At 34.4% G+C, this 16,653-nt stretch overlaps 1 pseudogene; it reads left to right on the top strand.

The window, feature by feature from the left end:
- Positions 1–15,979, top strand: part of LOC105725338 (BLOC-1-related complex subunit 5-like) — a 103,671-nt pseudogene extending 87,692 nt beyond the window's left edge.
- Positions 15,980–16,653: the final 674 nt, after the last annotated feature.

The raw sequence follows: 16,653 nt of genomic DNA, 5'->3' as shown, positions 1-16,653 counted from the left end.
TTGTCTGCTTTGTAAAGTGCAGAGGTTGAGTTAAATGATTTTTTTAAAGTCCCTTCAAATTCAAATGTCCTATGACCTCTTTAAATCTAGAACAATAAAACATAGCCTTCTCTTATGTTTAGTTTGTGCCCTTCATAATGCTATGGAAAAGCAATGTATCTTCTACAAAGGAAAAAAGAAAAAATGAAACACTGTATTTCCACATCTGGAGAAAGCATAATGTTATAATTTTATAAAGGCAAGTTAATTTGCATAAAGTATTTAGATGTAAGGAATGTATTTTGTAATATATATTCACTCCTAAAATATATTTGACAACTTCTGCAATTGGAGATGTAGCAGAGGTCAATAGAACTTTTCATATTAGATTTATCTGTAATAAAAAGTCTGATATTTTAAGAAACATAGCCAGAAGTAGTTCAACTTACCTAATCAAAAATTTTGTAAGTACATTTATTCTCCCATTATTAATATTTTAAGTATCTGACAATTATGATTTTGAGATGCTCAGTGCAAACTAATTTCAAAATTAATAAATTGCTGATATATATGTGAGCTCATTTTTAGAAAGCAATTTTATCCTGAAAAATATACTACTAAATAATTATTAGCCAAAATTTTTCATAATCTAAGATCACATATGGTATCAAAATATTTAGGCAGGCTACTGTTATGATCATAATTATCATAGTGATTCCTTAGCTCTACACAGTAAATATAAGTTCCTAAACTAAATAGAGGGTTACATTTTTCTAAACTGAATTATTATCTTTTGCTTTCCTGAAACTACATCCTAGAGAAAATAGAGAATTATTTATCTTTACTAATAAAATCATGCAACTATTCCAGGCTGGTTTGTAGCTTCTTTTTTATTAAGTTATAGAAGCAGTATGTGGTTTTATAAATATAGAGGTCCACAGTGACTAGAAACATAATTATTCTAAATTATCCAAGTTATTCTGAGAAATATCCCTTGTGTTCTTGAGTCCTGGCTCACATTTGCTTCCAATTACATGTAATAATTTATATATTTATATATACACATACACATAGGTGTTTGTATATATATATGTGTGTGTGTGCATGTGTATCTACTTATAGATAAATTGGGAACTGCTGTTCTGCTCTGTAGTTGATATTTGTCACTAGGAAGTAGACTTTGTTCATGCTCACATAGGTGCATTTGGAAGGCAGAGGCCTCAAAGCTTTGTCTTGCTTGTGCTTGTGCCTGCTCGTCTTCTACAAAGAAACCCAAGGCCCATGATTCTTAGTATTTATTATTTACCCTTCCCCAGCTTTCAAGAATGTAGTGGAGAAAATCCCTTTCTAGCATACTGTGTGTGAATTCCTTCAGAAACACTATTTTTTTATAGAATATCTCTATTTTTCTTCAACTGAGTTCTGTTACCTCTCTATCTTCAACTCCTTGTCAGGGTCACCATGTTGATTGGGAATACATTATTTTAGGTATTGCTTTTTCATTCCCACCAATAAAGTCAAGTTTTGCATATAAATTAAAAAGGCAAAACTTTAAATGCTAATTTAATAGTTCTCATCTAGGAAGCTTTCCCTGAATTTATATAGTCAGTGAACTTACAGCAGTCTAGATTTATTTCAGAAAACAAACATACACAGAAACATATTAAGCCATTGTCATGAACGCCAACAGTGGTTGATAAGACTTTGTATGAAAGAAGAAGTTGTGTATCAGAGTCACACAGCAATCAAGAAATCTAGTTTGTGATTCAGCTCTCCCTCTCTGAGTGCCCTTGACAAAAAGTGGTCCTTAGATTTTAAATTTCAAAATTCATATAAAACAGATAATAATGGTATATATTGAGTGCTTACAGTATTCCAAATATTACATTAAACCTTTAAAATCATATTATGATTGATGAGAAAAATTGAGGCTAAGAAATACTAAGAGACTTAATTAGTGCAAGGCCCCACATATGACAAACAAAATAATTGAGATTCAAATACAGATTTTCTTGAATCTGCCATTCCAGGTCTTAATCTATGTGTTATTCACTTTTCAGAGCCAATGCAGACATAAAATGAGATCTTGAATGCTCTAATACATGGTAGACTTTATAGAACTTTATAGAGCAAAGCATTATTTTTTGAGTTTTTTCTCTTCAAGCATATTGTAACTAGGTTAATTACATGATTTATTATTTTTATTTTTGTTAGTTTTTATTTTGTCAGTTCTTCCAACTTAATAGATATACAGTAATATATTTACATCTACTTGGATATCATAGTATAATTAAGTTTTATGCTTAATGAGGTTGCCATTTGAAAGAAGGCAAACAAGAAAGTGTAATGGTAAAACTATTACCTTTTATACAATTGTATTAGTATTTAAATTTGTTATTTGCTAAATCAAATGAAGATGGCTAATACCATTGAGCAGGCTCCTACACATCTTCTTTCTAGTAGATATATTTTTGTAATTATGAGGAAAACTATTTATATAGAGAGGCACAACTTTGATTTGTTAGCAAAAGCATCAAGATTAAAATATTACCTTCTGGTCTGAAATGTTATACTTTCCTATAACATAAAATTATTACATCTAAATTATCTACTACTTTTGGAAAGTTTCTAAAAGTATGGTTACATTTTAAAATTCTTTGTGTCAACTCTCTTTTCTCCCCCGTTAAATCATCTTATTTGCATATTATCCTATGAGGTCTGTATCATGATGATTCTTCCCCTAGCAGGGACATATCAGCATGCAGTGTAACCAATAAAATTTACTTTTTAAAGTGAGTGTGGGTAAGAGGTTATTGTTAGTCAAGAGTGTCCTAAAGATTGCTCTTTATTCTTTATACACCAAGAGTATCCTCCTGGTACACTTTCTGGTTCCTTCCCATTTATAATCAACTTTACATTTCAGAACAGACTTGTCTCAGGTGCTTGTATTGATGAGTTTCAACTTTCTACTAGTAGATGTATTCAATCCCTAATTTTTTTTATTTTTCTTCTTCTTCCCTCCCCCGCCGTGTACTCCTCAAATAAATCTCAGGTTCTATCCATTATCCAGAATTAAGTTACTTTTTCTATTTTTTTGTAATCACATAATCGTTCATAGAAAAGTTTCCTGGTTACTGGAAAAAAAGGAGAACCTTCACATGCTAATTCCTTATTATACAATGGCAGATGTTTGTTTTCTTAAATGAAGACAGACAATGCAAATAATTGTTTCATTTAATTAATTATAGTCATTTAATTACATAATAAAGCATTATCTCTTCTCTTAGCCTTATTTAGTATTTTCTATCCATATGTGGAACTTATTTGTAGATACACTGAACACAAAATTTTGTTCTGCTGATGTAAAGCAAAATTCTGTTGCATATATATTATGATTTTTAAGGCAAGGTTATAGAATGCAAATTTTAAGCACTAAAGCAAAATAATGATTAAATTTTTATAGTCATTTGCATTTTTATAGTAACTACAAGTGTCATACTTTTCCTCAAAGGCCTTTTCTCCCCCAGAAAACAGGTTGAAAGTCAATAATTTACTTTTTTAACAGAATTTTGGGCTTGACTTAGATTAGTGAGAAAGAAAACAAACAGAACTGCTTTGATGATATATTGCTGTAATGCATCATCAGAGTCCTGCTCATGTGATAAACTACAATATTAGTATAATACATCATCAAGAGTGCTGTCACTCTAAAAAAGTATTAGTGTAATACATCAGCAGCCGTCACCATGCACTGCCACTTCCAACAGTGTTTAAGGAATGCTATTGTGCTACCATCTGCTGGGGCAGAATGAACAGCCTTCCTAAATGTAAGCATAATAGATTAATTTTATTGTAAACTTGTCTTGAGAAACCCACTTGAGTCTTATCAACTTTCATTAACTTATCTTCTCCTTCTGTTCTTTATTGTACCATATTTGCAAATTACTCTGTGAGATAAAGCATTTAAGAAACTGCCTTAGCATCTCACCTTCATTCTCCAAATTTTCAGACAGCAGTTAGCACTCTAATATTAAATAAGTAGGAATGTAGAGAACAATTGATAGGCACCATATTGACCTATTTCTAACAAAGCTCTATGCTACTGGACTCTTTCTAACCAAGCTTTTTCACAACAGCTTCTGGTATTTCACAGTAAATTCTTCAAAAATAAAACCAAAATCTTTCTAAGGTCCTGGATATGTATTTTATATAAATGGTTCCTTCTCCACACATGTCACCAAGCTTTTCCCCATTATAATTTTCCACTCTCCAATTAAAAATAAAAACACTTTCTAATTACTTCTATTCATTATATTTTGAGGGATTCAATATCTAATTTAATATTTTTTAGTGATTTTCCTTCAATGATAGGTGTTGTGTTAGTCCATTCTCACAATGCTATAAAGAACAACTGAGACTGAGAAATTTATAAAGAAAAGAGGTTTAATTAACTCATAGATTCACAGACTGTATAGGAGGCATGGCTGGGGAGGCCTCAGGAAACTTACAGTCATTGTGGGAGTAGGAAGAAGAGAGTGAAGGGGGAGATGCTACACACCTGACTGGGTCTCAGATATTCCTTTAGAGTAATACAAAGAAAAGAAAAAATATAAAGAAAAGAGGTTTAATTGGCTCATGGTTCTGAAGGCTGTACAGGAAGCATGATGATGCTGACATGTCTTTGGCTTCTGGTGAGGCCTCAAGGAGTTTTTACTCATGGCAGAAGGTGAAGCAGGAGCAGGTGAGTCACGTGGCTAATGGGAAAGCAAAAGAAAGGAGGTGCTGCCCTCTTTTAAACAACAATACCTTACAAAAACTGAAAGTGAAAACTTGCTCTCACTCTCACTGCAAGGACAGCACCAAACTATGAGGAATGTGCCCCCATAATCCAAACACCTCCACCATGCCCTACCTCCACCATTGGGGATGACATTTCCACATGAGTTCTGGAAGGGATGAAACATCTAAACTACATCACTAAAGCTGAAAACAAACTCTTATGTAGACTTTTCTTAAAAAATCACATATTCTCTACCTGTTTGTCTTTTCATCCCAGCTAATTAATGACATCTCAGAAACATTTAAATGAACTGAGTATTAGATATTGAAAATTAATATAAATTTTAGGTGTCTGTGGTATCACAATTATGTTGGGGAATATGTGTTTTTTTAATTATTCAGATGTGTTATGAGTTTTTAGGGATGAAGTGTCAGAACCTCTACAATTTACTTTAAAATGGCTTAGCATTATAATTAATAGATAAATATTTGGAGACACAGATACAGATTTTAATTAAAGATAACAAAATGCTAGCAATTAATAAAAATAAATGTTTAGTAAATAAGTGTTAATTGTACTATTTCTTTTTACTTTTTTAATTTAAAACTTCTCCAAAAATGTCACACAAAAATAGAGTTAAAAAACATAAGACAAAGTAAAATGAAGACCGTGTTTGAATGCTACTGCAAAAAAACAAATGCATAGCTATTTTGCAAGCAATTAGTAACATTTGAAAATGCATCAAGTATTAACCAAAATTAAGGAGGCACTAATTTATTAGGCCTGATAATTGTACAGTATTGGGGATATCCTTAATTTAAGAGATACATACTAATGTGTTTGGGGGGTGAAATGATGTGATTTTGTAGTTTAATTTTAAATACTGATGAGCAAAATAATTTAGTATATTAGTAATTAATAATCATACTCTTAATTGGTCATTTTTCTCAATAATATTGACACTTGTGAAAGGTATATATTTGTTCATTCTTTTCTGAATTTTTAAAATTCACATATTCCTACTAAAAAAATAGAGTACCTTTTTCTCTATCTCAATTTTAAAGATCAAGAACAGAAATTTCCAATTATTGTTTAACTGTCTCAAGATACTTGACTGGTCCCTTCACATGCATTTAGTTACGTATAAAAATGAATTTTTGAAAATATATCATTACTTTTATCTCTAGATGAGAAAATTAAAGTTTAAATGGGTTAAGTAATGGGTTAAAAGTTACACAGCTGCTATGCAGAAGAACTAGCAAATGGGTAAACTACACCTTTGTTTCATGCTCTCTCTCTGGAATTTATAGTATTTTAGTAGCCCTTATCTGGGACATTTAATTGGTCTTAGGGCAGTGAAAAAAGGAACATGATGCACCCCAAGCTAACTCTGAAAAATTCTGCTCAGAAAAGACATGATTTCCATCATTCATGCACACAATTTATTCGAAAAGTTATATAAACAAGAGTGTCATTAAACAGAAGAAGATAATATAATGCTAATAAATAAAATAACATATCAGGTAGGGAATCAAGACTATTTGGTAAATTAGTACTGCTACATATTACAAGCTTATAAGAAAATTATTGAGTGTAATCATAACAAACATTATTGCTGACACATACAAAATACCTATGGTATTAGAGGATAACAAGTAATATTAAACGAGTCACTTCTACAGTGCTGTGCACTCTAGTGAAGTAGGAATTATTGTTTTATAATTTATTACATCAATTTTTATATACTGATTACATGCCAAAATTTGGCATTTAGGAGAAATGGGATTACACATTTTACAAATTTAGAAAATCATTTTAGTTCAGTAAAATCCCTTGAATCCACCCTGCTCTGTGTAAAATACCATTTAAATTTGCATGTACTGTAAATATCTTTTGTTGAGATAAGGAATGCATACTACTACAAATAAACACTATGATGGAATATGATTATAATTTTGTATAAATCTTATGGGTTACAGAGTAAAAGATTGAATTCCAGAAAACCAACTGGTGGTTCATATTTTTAAACGTTTTTTCATATATTTATCAAAAAGTGAATATTTTATGTATAGAATAATTAATTTAATAAATTAAAATCAAGTGTATTATAAATTGAAATGCCTTTTGTATAATTTTGACTACAGATGAAATAAATTACATTTGAAATTTAATTAAGTTAAAATTTTTTGTAAGAATTATCATTGTTTTAAAATCATTCATATTCACATATGTGTTAGAAACAGAAAAAAAATATTAGTAATAAAAATGTATGCACACATTTATTTATTGAGCCCATACCATAGGTCACACTGTGTTTAGATTCTAGAAATAATAATTAAGACACAGGCTTGTTCTCCATTAGGTAGTACTGTATAAGGAAGAATACAAGACTGTGGTTAGCTTCAATATTGTATGATAAGAGTTATGTTATAGGGTTCTCTGAAAAGGTATAAAAGCAGAAGCTGATACAATCTTGGATCATTTACTGAGAATGCTGAATTAGATTATATCTAAGAAGAAATATAAAAAGTGAAGAAGAATTGTTTCTGTGAAAATTAGGGAAAGATTACATAATATTATTTAAGTCATAGTGAATAGATTTTGCAAAGGTATCAAGTTAAAATAGATATTTTCTGAGAACTTCAAATCATTCCCTGTGGCTGGAAGTTTAATTCAGAAACTAGGCTAGGGAAAAAGAAAACTGGGTCAAAGAACCAAGGGCTAGCAATGTCAAAATTGGGAACACAAGGAGCTATTAAAAGATTTTAAACTAGGATGATGCATTATCACATTTGAATAAATATTAGAATGCTTCATTTCTATATTCAGTTTACTTAGAGAAATCTCAGATGTGATGAAGTAGTCAGAACTACTAGAACTAGGTGTAAAATGGCATTTCATTTGCAATGAAGATTGCAAAAAAATGTTTGTAGTCATTAAAATATTTTTTTACCTTTTCTTAATCCTTGATAATTGATTAGAAAAAATAGCTTTTTTAAAAATAATTGTTTCATATTTCATAAGAATGCATCTGTTTAAGATGCTTCAGAACACTGTGTGATGTTTTGCTCAGGGCTGTCATTTACAATGTTACTCTGAGAAACTTTCAAAAGACCTGTATACATTCTAATTATTTGCTTCTTTACACATTTTCATATTTTCACATTTTCTCACCATTGTGTGTTAACTTTTGCTTTCATTAAAGTTGATGACAAGAAACATTTCATATTGTTTCAAGAAAACAAATTTTAAAATTGAAATGAAATCATAATTATGCTACATTAAATTCATTTAGCACCAGAGGGAAATAATATGCTTTTCAATAACCTATTTTCCTGATGAACACCATAGAGACCATTTACGTATAAAAAGTATTTCATAATTTTTCAAATATGTGTGTAAAATTTACTCTCTCTCTAATAACCTATAATCTATTACACATTAAAAAATAAAATATTAATAATTGGGCCAGATGTGATGGTTGACACCTGTAATCCCAGCACTTTGGGAGGCTGAGGTGGGTGGATCACTTGAGGTCAGTTCAAGACAAGCCTAGCTAATATGGTGAAACCCCGTCTCCACTAAAAATATAAAAATTAGCCTTCTATGGTGGCACATTCCTATAATCCCAGCTACTCAGGAGGCTGAGGCAGGAGAATTGCTTGAACCTGGGAGGCAAAGGTTGCAGTGAGCTGAGATCACCCCATTGCACTCCAGCCTGGGTGAGAGTGAGATGCTGTCTCAAAAACAAAAAGTTGTTATTTTAATATAATCATTTTGTTACTGATTTCATTATTGATAGCTGGGAGTCATGGATATTAAATATTAATTCTATCATGAGATCAAGTATTTATTTATGTACCGTGAGATTTATAAGGCATTTCTTCCTTACATTTATGTTGAGAGTGTTTTTCTTCTTTCCTATACTAGTTTTATCTTCTTTCTTTTTTTCTTCCCTTATTTTTAATGTTTGAAATGAGGCTTCATTGATCTCACATTCTAGTATTGTCAGGTTATTAGTATATTCTCTTTTTTTGACATCATTACATTCTGTGGGTTCCTATTATCAATTTAACTGTGTCACTCAAAAAAATATTTATCTGTATATAGATATATGTTGAAGTCCTAAGCCCAGTACCTTAAAATGTGACTTTATTTGGAAATAGGGTCTTCACATAGTGTCTAATGCTATGTGGGCAGCTATAATAAAACACTAAAAACTGAGTAGCTAATTACATTTCACAGTTATGCAGGCTGGGAAGCCCAAGATCAAGGCACCAGTGACATCTACTGAAACCGAGATTCCTCATAGATAGTAACTTCTAGCTGTGCCCCCAACTTTTGGTGAAGGGGGCTAGCTAGTTCCCTGGGGTCTTTTCTATAAAGGTTCTAACCCCAATAATTGGGGTTCTACCTCATGATCTAATTATCTGCCCAAGGCCCTACCTCCTAATACCATCACATTTGGGATTAAGATTTAATGCATGAATGTGAGGAGGACACAAACATTTAGATGATAGCACAGAGGTAATCAAGTTAAAATGATGTGGTTAAAGTGGGACCTAATATTACATGACTGGTGTCCTTCTGAAAGAGGTAAATTTGGACACAAAAAAGACATGAACAAAGGGAAGATGATGTGCAGATGGCCATGTAATGATGGAAGCAGACATTGAACTGATGCAGCTGCAAGTCAGGTAACACCAACCATTGTTTGCCACCACAAGAGCAAGGAAGAGGCCAGAAAGAATTCTATATGGAGTCTCACAGAGAGCATGGTCATGCTGATGCCTTGACTTTGGACTTCTAGACTCCAGAATCGTAAGACAATGAATTTCTGTTGTTTTAAGCCATAACATATGTGGGATTTTGTTATGGCTACCCTAGCAAACAAAGATGTTTTTTGTATGTTTCTGTGAAGTTGTATATTGAAAACTAGACTTCTTTTTTAAAGGACTTGTTAGGATTCTTTGTAAACAAACATTGGTAAATAGGTTTCAAGTAAATGCAAAGTTTTCTTACAATATATTTTTATAATACAATTTATGTAGTTATGTTTATTAAATTTACATAATGCTAGTTTCAGAAAGGGTAACATTCAAACAAACAGAATTTAATGAGTCCATATAGAGGTCATTTTTGTGATCATGCACCAAAGAGGGTTAATTATGAAAAGAGAAAAAAGTTATGGAGACATCAGTTATGCTTTTGGAAATAACCTGTTTAATTTAAAAAAAAAAGTGATCACTATGGAATGTGACATAGTTTTCACAACAATTAGCTAAAACATCTTGTTTGACCAATACCTTAATAAGATAGAATTATGTTAAATATAAAAATTTAATATAACATTTTAGAAGTTAAAAAATTTTTCTAGTGATAGCTCAATGTATTAGAACTGTAAGGTTTGATTTAATATAGGTTATCACATATAAGATTTAATAATATTGAACATATTCACTTTATTCCTGGAAAAAAATCAAAGAAAAAGTAATTATACAAAGTATCAGTAAGTTAAAAAGAGAATTCAAAATAATAATTTAGAATGAATGAAATCATTTAAAGACATTCTTTAGTTAGCAGTTTCCCTCTGATACTCTTTCACATATGCTCTACATTTGTAAATATGCAAGTTCATCTTTTCTTTTATATGTGCAATTATATATAAAACATATATTTAATTGAATGCAATTTCATTAGATAATATTTTCTATTTCTACTACAAAGTAATGACTCCTAGGTAATTCATATTACATTATTAAAATAAATTAAATTAAAATAACATATATTAATGTACCATAATAGAAATCCAAATATTTTTCAATTAAAAATGTTTGAAAATTCATGAGCAATTGCAAATGATTTTATATTTCAACATGGAGTTAAATGATTTTATATTCAACATAGTATAAATATATTAATAGTATAAATATTTCCTGACTATAAAGATCAGTGCTATGAATTTGTTTTTAATTTCCTGCTGTGGCAGAAGATCATAAGTTTGACTTAGTGGTCATTTTAAAGGTCTTCCCTTCTTTAGCTGCTGTGATCTCTGAATTTCAGAATCTTAAAATGTCACAAAGCGTGAATGATTTGCTAATGCTAAGTTCAAAAGGATGGCATTTGAGGAAAACTGACATGGATAGGAAGAAGACACATTAGATGTTCATAAAGTTTGCCTCTAATGGGATAGTCTCAATTCCATTTCTTAAGTGTATAAATTAATAATATTTATATGATAAAAAACCTTATAAAAATGAAATTGTCATTGCATTTAAAAATGTATTTTAGATAATTGGTAGATCTATGACAAATTTGTATGGAAGATTCAGCAAAATCTCTTCCATAAGAAAATATGGGCCAGGCACGGGGGCTCACATCAGTAATCCCAGCACTTTGGGGGAGGTAAAAGAATCCTTTGAGTCCAGAAGTTCAAGACCATCCTAAGTAACACAGTGAGATCTCATCTCTATAAAATGTTAAAAAATTAGCTAAGCATGGTGGGACACACCTGTAGTCCCAGTTTCCTAGGAGGCTGATGTGGGAGGATCACTTCAGCCTGGAAGGCAGAGGCTGCAGTGAGCCAGGATAGCGTCACTGCACTCCAGCCAGGGTGACAGAGCAAGACCCCCCTCCAACCAAAAAAAAAGAAGGATGGAAGGAAGGAAGGAAGGAAGGAAGGAAGGAAGGAAGGAAGGAAGGAAAACAAAACACAAAAAACCCTGACACATACCAACCTATATCAAGGTTTTGTTCCCCATTAACAGCAACATTATAATGAAAGTTAGTATCATTCTGATGATAGTTTCTCTAAGAAAGAAAGATCATAAGAGTTTTCTCTGTTAAGGGCATCTGTTGATTTTGATTACCCATAATCTATTCTGCTTTAAGATAACAGACTGTGATATTTCAATAGGAAACATCCTTCCCTGAATCATAGCACATTTGGTGTGGGTATATTTAACTTCTTTCACACACTCAACATTGAAAATATTATCTTACTAATCAGAGCATTGTATCTCTCTGGTCACAGTGATTGCTCAAAGATGATATATGATCTAATCTAAGATGATATACCTCAAGAATGACAGTTTTATAAAATTATTGTAATGAGTCTTTAAGATTATTCATGATGAAGGTGGTGAAATCTTGATCATGCTGTGACTCTTGTGTATGGTTTGAGTTAATGACAATAAAAATAGACCAGTTGACAGAGATAAAACCAGATCCTGTGGATGGACATCCTTACTGCCTTTGGATCCACCTGGAAAATTTCATCTATTCTATTAACATAGATGCCCGATATCACATTTACTAATGTGCACCAGTATCTCAATGTCTTTATGAATAGCTGGATTGAAAGTAGGCGGCTGGCTGAAGGGATGAGAGAACTGGAAAATTGACCTTAGATGCCTCCATGCAGGAAGCACTAGAAATGTGCTAGAGTCCTTTTTCATTTGTTTTCTCTATTTTGAGTACTTCGTGCTTTGGATGAATTTGGGACCTGTGTTTGAGGTTTCCTATAACTCCAGCCAGTACACTTTCAGGCCTGGCTGAAAACTGTTCCTGAAAGTATTTGGAACACCAGTACACATAATTAAAGGCAAATAGGATTTGCATAACAGGTCAGTAGGATCTAATGACACCTGTAAAATGGTAAGGAGAGCTTTTCAAACTGGGTCTTCAAGCCATCAGGTAGTATTAGTTGGAGTTTTCTTTTAGTTGACTTTCAAGGACAGGGCTTCCTGGCCTTTATCTCAGAGATACTAATGGTACATATCCTTTACTATACAAGTATGTTGACCACATTGTCAACCAAACCATCTTGGAGAAAATCATGAAAAAATATAACCAGATTTTTTTTAATAAGAAAACTCCAGTAAAAGTAGAAATCTAATCAAGCATAATTCATGTTTGTTAATAATGTTTCACTAACTTAAAAATGCATTTCATTCTTTTTTTATTCTATGTTGTCTTCAGTATGTATTAATTGGGCTCTGAGAAATCTACAGTAAAAGACAAAACTGTATAAATATGTTCAAAGGTTAAACAATCAAATGTATTTGAGCAGGAAACATTTTTTTTTTCTAATAACACTGTCTTTAAGAAGGGCTTTCCTTTACCTAAAAATTGGGAACTAACTCACCTAAAGATGCAACCAATACCATTATAAATGTTCTTTCTCATGTGCGTTTCATGACCTGTTTTGCCCAACTAAAATGTCCCAGACAATTAATTTGTTTTGACCAATTTCACAGCATGTATTTCTCCAGCCCTCACTTTTAGGATTATAGAAAAAAGTCGCCTTAAATTTTCATTGTGTCATATGAAGTCAGATAAAATTTTTACTGCTATATTTGATCCCTAAAACAAAATAAAATAAAACAAACTAATCTCATGCACCCCAGGAGATAGATACAAAAATTTATCAGACTATAAGAAGAAAAATATTAGAATTTATATTTTCATATACTTTTATCTTTATTTCTTAAATTGTCTAATGTTTTTGATAGATTAGCACAATAGTATATGTACATAAAATACATATACTTATGGTGAGGTTGTGTACACAGTTTTTTTTTTTTTTTACTAATACGGTAGATGGTGTAAAGTTTGGATAACATTTCCATTAAAAAGCAAAATCATTTTCCTTTAACCAGAATGATATTTCTCTTTTCATTTCATTGTACAATCATTCAATAAATATTTAAAACCCACTGTGTACCAATAATACAATTAACTGAGGTATTGAAAAGTCACCATGTATGATAAAACAAAACAAACAAAACAAAATTAAAACATCACAAATGTTTAGTTTCAGCAGCATTCTGAGAGTTCCACAGATCTGTCTCTTGCTTCAACAGTATTTGAATGGAATAGACCTGGGGAGTCCCTCTCTTCCAGCCTCTCACCAACCTCCAATATCCCCTCTGCTTGCAACTCCAAGACTATCTTCTCAGCCATCTCCTGCTTCTGGGACCAGCCAACACCATTTTGTGGCCTTATTGATGACCAACCATGAACTGCCAGATTTGTCATAATTATTCCACCCAGGTAATGTAAATTAGTTCAGCCACTATGGAAAACATATTGGAGATTTCTCCAAAAAACTTAAAACAGAGCTACCATTCGACCAATAAATCCCATTACATGATATATGCCCCCCCTCAAAAAAACAGATAATTATACCAAAAAAGACACATGTCCTTGTATGTACATCTCTGTGCTATTCACAATAGCAAAGATATAGTATCAACCCAGGGGGCCATCAATGATAGATTAGATATAGAAAATGTGATATGTATATACCATGAGATACTACATAGCCATAAAAAATAATTGAGTCTTGTCCTTTGCAGCAACATGGATACAGCTGGAGGTCACTGTCCTAAGCAAATTAATGCAGGAACAGAAAACCAAATATAGCATGTTTTCACTTGTAAGTGGGAGCTAAACATTGAGCACACGTGTACATAATCATGGGAGCAATGACACTGCACACTACTATGAAGCATAGGGAGAGCCAAGGGTGTGAGATGAAAAACTACCTGTTGGATACTATGCTCAGTACTTTGGTGCAGTATATCCATGAAATGAATGTGCCCATGTAATCCTTGTCTAAAATAGAAGTTGAAATTAAAAATATATATATATATTCCATCAAGGAGGAAGCAGCCATCAGCCACCTGATCAATTTGCATCTGCAGGCCTGCAACACCTACTTTTCTCTGAGCTTCTATTTGACCACAACAATGTAGCTCTGGAAGGCATGGGCCACCTTATCTGTGAATTGGCTAAGGAGAGAGTTCAGAACAACTCTTGAAGGTGCAAAACCAGCTTGGGGGGCTATGTTCTCTTTCAGGATGTTCAGAAGAAATTTCAAGATGAGTGGGGTAAAACCCTGCATGTCTTGGAAGGTGCCATAGCCCTGGGGAAGAACCTGAACCAGGACCTTTTGGATCTTCATGCACTGGGTTCAGCCACACAGACTTTTGTCTCTGTGACTTCCTGGAAAGCCACTTCCCTAGCGAGGCAGAGGGAACTGGTTTTTTTTCCCAGGACCTCTGGGGACCACAGAGGCTGAGAAGGAGCTTAGGAGATAGGTTCGAGCTTGGGAGGACCTGGGCATCTCCAGGCTCTAAGGAGAGTCAGGGCTCACCCCCTCGGGCACTGCGGCCTCACGAGGTCATGCCAGGGGACTGAAGGGCCGGGACCGACTCTGAGAACATGTGGACTGGAGATTCCCGGGATTCCAGGGTGAGGGAGTTGGGGCTCCAGGGAGTCCGAAGCGCTAGACTGAGAAGGAGCTGGGACCTGGGGCTACGATAAATCGACTCCTCTGGTGTGTGAAAAAGGGCCAGGGTCCAGCTGAGGGGAGCACGAGTCTGAAAGAGTTCGGGCTCCCTAGCGGGTCGGAGGGTCTGACGAACGCCCCGGGCCTGCGGGCCGCACCTGAAGAGCACCAGCGGCTACGCAGACCGCGGCCGCGGGAAGCAGATCTGCTGCTGACTCCCTAGGCCGATTTCTTGGCGGCGGCCGAGTCTATCCCGCAGGTGGTTCAAGTCCAAGGTGGCGCCGCAACTGGTGGTCGCCTGGGCGGCGGTCGGGTAAATCTTGGAGGATCCCAGGTCCCAGGAAACCTTGAGAAGATCTATTCTAAAGAATCGCATCTTAGTTTTCACAGTGACTCCTTCACCAGCCAAGCATAGAGCCAAGATGGATGATATTGTGGTTGTAGCTCAGGGCTCCCAGGCCTCATGGAATGTCAGCAACGATCCCGATGTCACTACCAAGTTGCAAGAGATTCCAACCTTCCAGCCCCTTTTGAAAGGGCTATTGAGTGGCCAGACTTCCCCAACAAATGCCAAATTGGAGAAACTGGACTCTCAGCAGGTGTTGCAGCTCTGCCTCCGATACCAAGATCACCTGCATCAGTGTGCAGAGGCTGTTGCTTTTGACCAGAATGCTTTGGTTAAACGAATCAAAGAGATGGATCTGTCTGTAGAAACCCTGTTCAGCTTCATGCAGGAACGCCAGAAAAGATATGCCAAGTAGGCTGAGCAGATCCAGAAAGTGAACGAGATCTCCGCCATCCTCCGCCGCATACAGATGAGCATCGACCAGACCGTGCCCCTGCTGGACAGGCTCAATAGCATGCTCCCTGAGGGCGAGCGGCTGAAGCCCTTCAGCATGAAGCCCGACTGCAAGCTTAGGCTGTAGCTGCTTGGGGCTGGGAGCCTGTGACACCTGAACCTTGAGGATGTTTGGAGCCAAAGTCATATCATCTGACCACGGCTGGAGGATAGCGCGAGGCTCTGGTACTCCCTGAAGTGGGTGCAAAGGAGTCCGGCTGGCATGAAAATCTGACTTTGCCCAGTTCTTTTCCTTGATGCAATTTCCCTGTGTGAAAGGAACCAAACCAAGTATCAGGGATTAAAAAAAAAAAAAAAAAAAAAAAACCTCCCACATCAGCCACCCAGGCATCTGGGATTACAGGAGTACACCACCACACCCAGATAATTTTTATATTTTTAGGAGAGACGGAGTTTCACCATGTTGGCCAGGCTGGTTGTGAACTCCTGACCTCAGGTGATTCACCTGCCTCGGCCTCCCAAAGTGCTAGAATTACAGGAGTGAACCACCATGCCTGACCAGTGGTTTCTTTTTGAGGCGATAAAAATGTTCTAAAGTTTATCGAGGTGATGCTTGCAAATTCTGTAAGTAGACTTAATGCAGTGACGGCTGCAAATTCTATAAATAAATTTAATGTGGTGATGATTGCAAATTCTATGTAAAACACAAATTGTACAATTTCAGTGAGTGAAAGCATGCTATGTGAATGTCTTAATAAAGCTTTTATTTTAAAAATGAGCAAAGGGTAGAATGTTGACATG

The sequence above is a fragment of the Aotus nancymaae genome, unplaced genomic scaffold (assembly GCF_030222135.1).
Source record: "Aotus nancymaae isolate 86718 unplaced genomic scaffold, 86718_ANA_hifiasm-v0.15.2.pri h1tg000003l, whole genome shotgun sequence".
NCBI classification, from domain to species: domain Eukaryota; kingdom Metazoa; phylum Chordata; class Mammalia; order Primates; family Aotidae; genus Aotus; species Aotus nancymaae.
Note: the sequence above shows the minus strand (reverse complement) of the source record. Positions and strands in the feature narration are given on the sequence as shown.